At 36.4% G+C, this 6,000-nt stretch overlaps 1 protein-coding gene across 3 annotated transcripts in view; it reads left to right on the plus strand.

Moving 5' to 3' along the window:
- Positions 1 to 191: 191 nt before the first annotated feature.
- The window catches only part of clocka (clock circadian regulator a), an 18,554-nt gene continuing 12,745 nt past the window's right edge, over positions 192 to 6,000 (plus strand). Inside the window, exon 1 of one of the 3 annotated variants that reach the window (XM_025065512.1) lies at positions 192 to 676. The gene's annotated coding sequence lies outside the window, so the exon portion shown is untranslated. Of the gene's footprint in view, positions 677 to 729; positions 1,292 to 6,000 lie in introns of those variants that run through there. The other 2 variants (XM_025065508.1, XM_025065510.1) reach the window with 2 other exon arrangements.

The following is a 6,000-nucleotide window of genomic DNA, read 5'->3' on the forward strand; positions in this document are numbered from 1 at the left end:
TCTAAAAACATTCAGAGTCTAATGAAAATATAGAAACTGGAAAAGCTGTCAAGCCTCAAAAATCTAAAAAAGACAAAAGGCTGTCAAAAGACTGCGCCATGAAAACAAACCAGGAAATTATGTTAAATTGTTTTACATTCTATTTTTTAAAGATATAATATGAACTAATTTACGATACTTTACAAAAGCCCATGGTAGATAAACTAAACATTTTATATTCCAATAATGGTCGGACGCTACTTTGTACTCTATTGCCTGTTCAATTGCGTAGGTGAAGTACAGAGTAATACAGTATATAAAACCACAGCATCCATCTTCACATGCTGCTTCATCTTATACCTTTAAAGAAAAGTTAAACTGTGATAACAGCAGTTACAAAGGTTTGAGGTGTGTTGAGTGCGATGAATTGTCTGTTGTCATACAAAATCTTCTCATGTAAGGCTTAAAAAAAGAAGTGTGACTTTGCAGTGCGAATATATTCCTTAACTTTGGGCGTTGATCATCCCGCATTTACTGTGTGTGTGTGTGCGCGCGTCTGGTAACCGGAGTTCAGAGCTTTTGGCTCCTGCCCCAGTCTGCGCTTCAGACTGCCTCAGCCCTGCGCAGTTCACCGTCAGCAGCAACAGCAGCGCCACCGGCTGCAGGGATATCCCGATGAAAGGGGAGACAGTTCGGGGTAAGTGTGACATTTTAGCCGGTGACCACCGCTCCTTGTTTTTCTTCGTTGTCCGACGTAGTTTGTGTGTTGTTGACAGACAGCGAGCTTGAGACGGAACAGTTCGTAGTCTTTGGCTGCTGCTTGTTTTGGTGTCACGGACTGGCCAAAGGCCCAGTGACCCACATTCTTATCTAATGCTGCGTGTTAGCTTAGCTTCAGGAGCTGCGGACTGACACACATTCAGAACACAAGACTGTTGCGGCAGAGTTCAACCCTCGCTGCTGTATCTTGTCAAGTCGTTTTTTTAAACCGCGGAATTACACCGACGTGCTTTATAATGGACGAATAAGAGTTGACATTGTTTTTTGTATGTCGCAGTAAGTGTGACATTTTATTTTAAGAGCTGCTGTTTGTTTGTTTGGGAATTATCGTGAGCGCACAGGCTGGCGTTAGCCGTGTAGCAATCAGTGCTCGATTTGCCGGCCGGCATCACTGAGCGACGCCGGCATTCAAGCGTTTGTCACCGCACTGCTGACTGGAGTTCAGGTGACTTCACGGACTTGACAACCTCAGTCATCTTCTGTTTTTGTGGCTCCTGATTTTTTTTTCCCACGCCTGCTGCTTTTTTTAAGGGTAGGTCTCCCTCTTTAATAGTGCTGAGTACATGATCTGTGACAGCTGTGTTATTCTAGTCTTCTGTGGTTCGACTTGATCTTCTTCTCATTAATATTATTGTTATTGCTATGCTTATTATTAGTATGAGTAGTAGAAGTATACATATTTCTACAAAATTAACTTTGATTATATGTAAGAACCACTCATAGCCACTCACTGTGTTGGTGAGACCCTTGGAAGAACACCTGAAGTGCATTGCTTGGTTTCGAAGAATCCCCCTAAGTACATTGATGTACAGAAAATAGTTCTTAACTATCCTTTGCAAGCTCTAGATAGTCTTATATGATATTTTTGGTGTCAGCCATTTTTACATTTGCATCAAACGGACTGAGAATATAGAGAAAACCAATGATGGGGAAAAAAGTAGAGTGATGAATTTGATTGGACACCACGCATGCTTGACAACTACGTCATCTAAGAGAAGCCTTGCCATCTGACGAAATCAGTGATATGACCAAAGATGTGATGTTGATTTGTGCAATCCGGCTTTTGTGTGTTATAAGAAAATCAAACAATGTAGATGGTAAATTAACCTAGGTATGCCATTAGTCTAGCCTGCTATTGAGGAATTTAAAAAAAACGAAAGTGACATGCCCATCTGGGAAGTGAGCCTCAGTTTCATGTGAGACAAGAACTTAAAGTAGTTTTATAGTTATATTTGTACCATATCCACTTCCTGGCAAAGTAATACTCTTTAAAGGCATCCTAAGGGGTTTTGTGGTTTCACTACCGTTCTGTCTAACGAAAAAAATGCCTCGGCATAACCTACATCTGTGTACAATGTTTGGCATTAGCAAAGAAAGCAGAACTTTTTGGACGTTGTCCTTTTTTCCCTCCATGTCTAAAACCATTATGTCCAGCATCTAGGTGACGCCAGCGTAATTGGGTTTATTCTATGAGTCAGGTGACAATACATACTTGGCAACCCCCACGTTTCACCGCCTTCTGCTTTTCCATGCCTTCTGCTTCCTGACAGATTGGTGTTAATGTCATGATGGATGACAGCTGCATCTCTCATTTCTAATGCTAAGGTTAAAGATGATTTTTATTTCTCAGACATACCGTATGTATTTGCAATGTTAGATTTTTCAGTTAGAGAATCTGTTTCAAGTTATCTGAGTGTTTTTTTTGTTATTTGAAATTATTTCACATTTTGATTTCATTTGAAGGAAAAAAAAGCACTGAGAGGTTATTCATTAGGTTTGTTTAGTTTAGTATATTATTTAGGATAGTTATTATTGCCACTACAAAAAATAATATAAACTGCAGATGTTTTTGTTATTTTCTGTTACGTAGACCTATTAGGAAAGAAAAAGTAATTTGTCAAAGTGTTGGGTGCACAGAAACCTATTTTCTTTTAGTAGCTCATTTCAGTCAACAAGCACTTGTAATTATCTTGTAAATTGTTGAAATGAGGAACCTGTGACTGAGTGCAGCTTTTGGGAAATGTTTAATCATTGCTAGTTGTGAAAATACAATTTTGGCATGAAAGTCACTTGACTTTGCTTGGATGCTGTCAATTGAAGGAAATCGGAAATGCCAAAAATCTGTGTTGGTAAATTACACTTACCCAAAAATCATAAATTGGAATAAGTAGATTAAGTTGTTGTTTTGTTTTGTATTTTATTACAATTAACAATAACATTTTTTCCAGAGCAGTATTTGAACATTTTGAAGCGCTACCTCTAAATGGCCATTGTGAATAGTATTGACTGCAGAAACAGAACCCTGACTTGTGACATTATAGAAACGTTGCTGAGCTAACTGATGGTTAGGGACCATTTGATCTGGATGATAGATTTGCCAGAAACAAACTGGCTAAGATACGTGGGAAGTTTTGCATATAATTTGTTTGATAATACAGTAAGCTTAAGTCTAACAACAAAATTCAGACCTATTTCCTTAAACTAACTTACATTAAAATTCTATTTCTGTATGCAAAATAGACACTTTAATTAATGTTATATTACATAGTTATAACAATATCATTGTTACAAACCTGTGGTGACTGAAATGTTTCAGTCTCAATGGTTTTGTTCCTATATGTCTGGTGAAATAAAACGTTAATTCACTGAACGTAATCTTCAAGGCCATTGAGCCTTATGCAATCACCTGTGAAGTGAACTGTTGGCCATATCTTAAGGCTGACTCCTATAGAGACACTACATCTGGTTTATATCTTCCCTCTGACATCAATGACACATTTCAGGTTGCATGGTGACCACACACGTGAGAAACTTTTGACGTTTAACTGTAATTCTGTATGTTATTATTTCTCTAATACCTCCTTACTCAAAAGGAAACTATGCACGTACTAAAACCTGTCAGACCAGCTACCATGAGATGTAAAACTTGTCTCTGTGTTTTGACTTATTCTGTTTCCTCACATGGTGACCCTGACGATGACGTCATTTCAAGTCCTCAGTGGTTTGAAGCCCTTTTAGTTATCACCGAAAGAATTTACTTGGTACGTGTTTGTAGCAACATCTGCTGTTGCTTCACTTTGACTGTATTTTGAGCTATCAAATTTGGATCTTAATCATTTGCTGTTGCTAATACTAAATGAGGTAAAAATCTTACCTCATCATACCTAAAAAGATATGCGCGCACACACAATTTCTATTTTTCCAGAAAAAATCTTGTTTGTTCAGTTACACTGATTCAAAATCTACAGTAATGTTAAGTATGGCTTTGTACTGTTTACTCCATTGGTTGTCCAATAGAGAATATATATATTTATATATATTTATTTATAACTCATTCCTAATCTTAAAATCTCAAAATAAATGTCATGATTTGAACCAAACCTAAAGAGCTGATGCAATAAAAATATAATCTTTCAAGAAATACAGAGATACATGTTAATACTATGCAACATACTATGAGGTAATTAAGGGCAGGTTTCTCAGAACCTTTCTCAGATACCTTTTATATAATAATGCAGCCGTATTTTTGCTACATTTTCTTACAGTGCTTTGCCGTCAACACTGCCCAACGCTTGCATTGATGTTGCTCAATGAGCAAATGCTTTGACGTAGATTGTCCTCCCAGCTAAGGTAGGATCTAAAATAATGACAGAACCACCAAAAGGGGCAGATCTCTCACTTCTCCACTACTGTGCGGTGATCACGATGACTCACATGTTTGCATGGTTTCTTGTTAAGTCATGCAAGTTTTTGTTTGCTGTAGGCTGCAGCCTCCTAAATGCAGGCTCTGTATTCTTGTTTATCAGGAAGAATTCAGATGAGTTGATCGAAATGGTCATGAGGTGGAGCAGTTACCTCCAGTCCTCCAAGCCTCACAGATCTTCCCCTGTTGATTTCCAGTTCTCTATAAAACACAGATATCACATTTCGTGTGTTGTTTATGTATGCATTCCTCAACGCTACCAACACTTCATACATGTAGGAGATCTGGTTTTATATTTTTATATCTCTAAGTAATTTCATACTTGTAGATATCTGAAATGGTCAGAATTATCTAGGCTGAATTCTCTCTTTAATCCATCAGTTATTGTGCTTATTGCTGTAATAACTCCATTGTTGGAACCAGTTATCCATTCAAACCTTATAGATGAAGAGGTGAAACAGTGTCAAAATTAAAATATATTAATATTATTAATTAATATATTATTATTTGGACCTCTAACTATAGTTTTCTTTTAAGGTTTTTTTTTGTTTGTTTTTTTAAGATTTTCAACTGAAGCTCTATGCTTTATTTTAATCCCATGGCCTTATAATTTGGTTACAGTGTTATTGATTGATAGACAGTAGGTTCAATAGCCTTTATGAAGCAAACAACGTTTTACAATTATTGGGAGGAGACACATTCTGCCCCTTGATCTAATGTGAGGGTGTTATCAAAGCAGACAGTGAAATGTTTGTAGAACAATACAGTAGGTAATATTTGTTTTTATTTTAAACAGAAACTAAATGGTTTTAATATTTTGTCTTTAAAATGCAGTTTTATTTAATAAAAAGTTATGAGAGAAAAAAGAAAGTCCCACTTTATGGGAATGTTTGCAAGATATTTTTGCAATGTAATTTCTTGCAGATGAAAACATTCGGGCACTGTTTCAGTCAAAGTCAACGTGCATTTGATTGGTGATATAGAGTCTGTAATTACAGGACAGTTTTCCATTGTGGAAAGCATAACCCTCACTACTACTGCCACTTTCAACCTATTACAGTTAGACTTAGAATTAGACGATTAGCTGTACACTAAGTTGTAGTAACCAGGGTCACATTAAGTACTTCAGATAAAAAGCTCTATTATATTTAACTACTGGTCTAGATTAAAATACCTTTAAAGAAATGTATCACAAAGTGAAGACAAACAGTTGTTACATAAGGATTGTAAAATGTGCACTGTATACAAATTCTGTCCTTCAATAATATAATCGATTCCATGACCCAATAAAAGAAATGTTTAAAAAAAATGGCAGAGGATAATATTTTATACTGACTGCTGAACAATAAAACTATTAAATTAAACATTTGCAGTCACAGGGGAGCCGGTATCATTTAAACATAAAAAAAACCCCAATAATTCAGCTGGATTCATGTAGGCTTTATACAGATAAAATCCAATAATGTCAACCAGCAAAATATTATCTCATACTGAGATCAACTACAATCTTTGCCACTAATTTAGGGATTAAAGTTGCA

The sequence above is a fragment of the Cynoglossus semilaevis genome, chromosome 2 (genome assembly GCF_000523025.1).
Source record: "Cynoglossus semilaevis isolate Cse_v1.0 chromosome 2, Cse_v1.0, whole genome shotgun sequence".
NCBI classification, from domain to species: Eukaryota; Metazoa; Chordata; class Actinopteri; order Pleuronectiformes; family Cynoglossidae; genus Cynoglossus; species Cynoglossus semilaevis.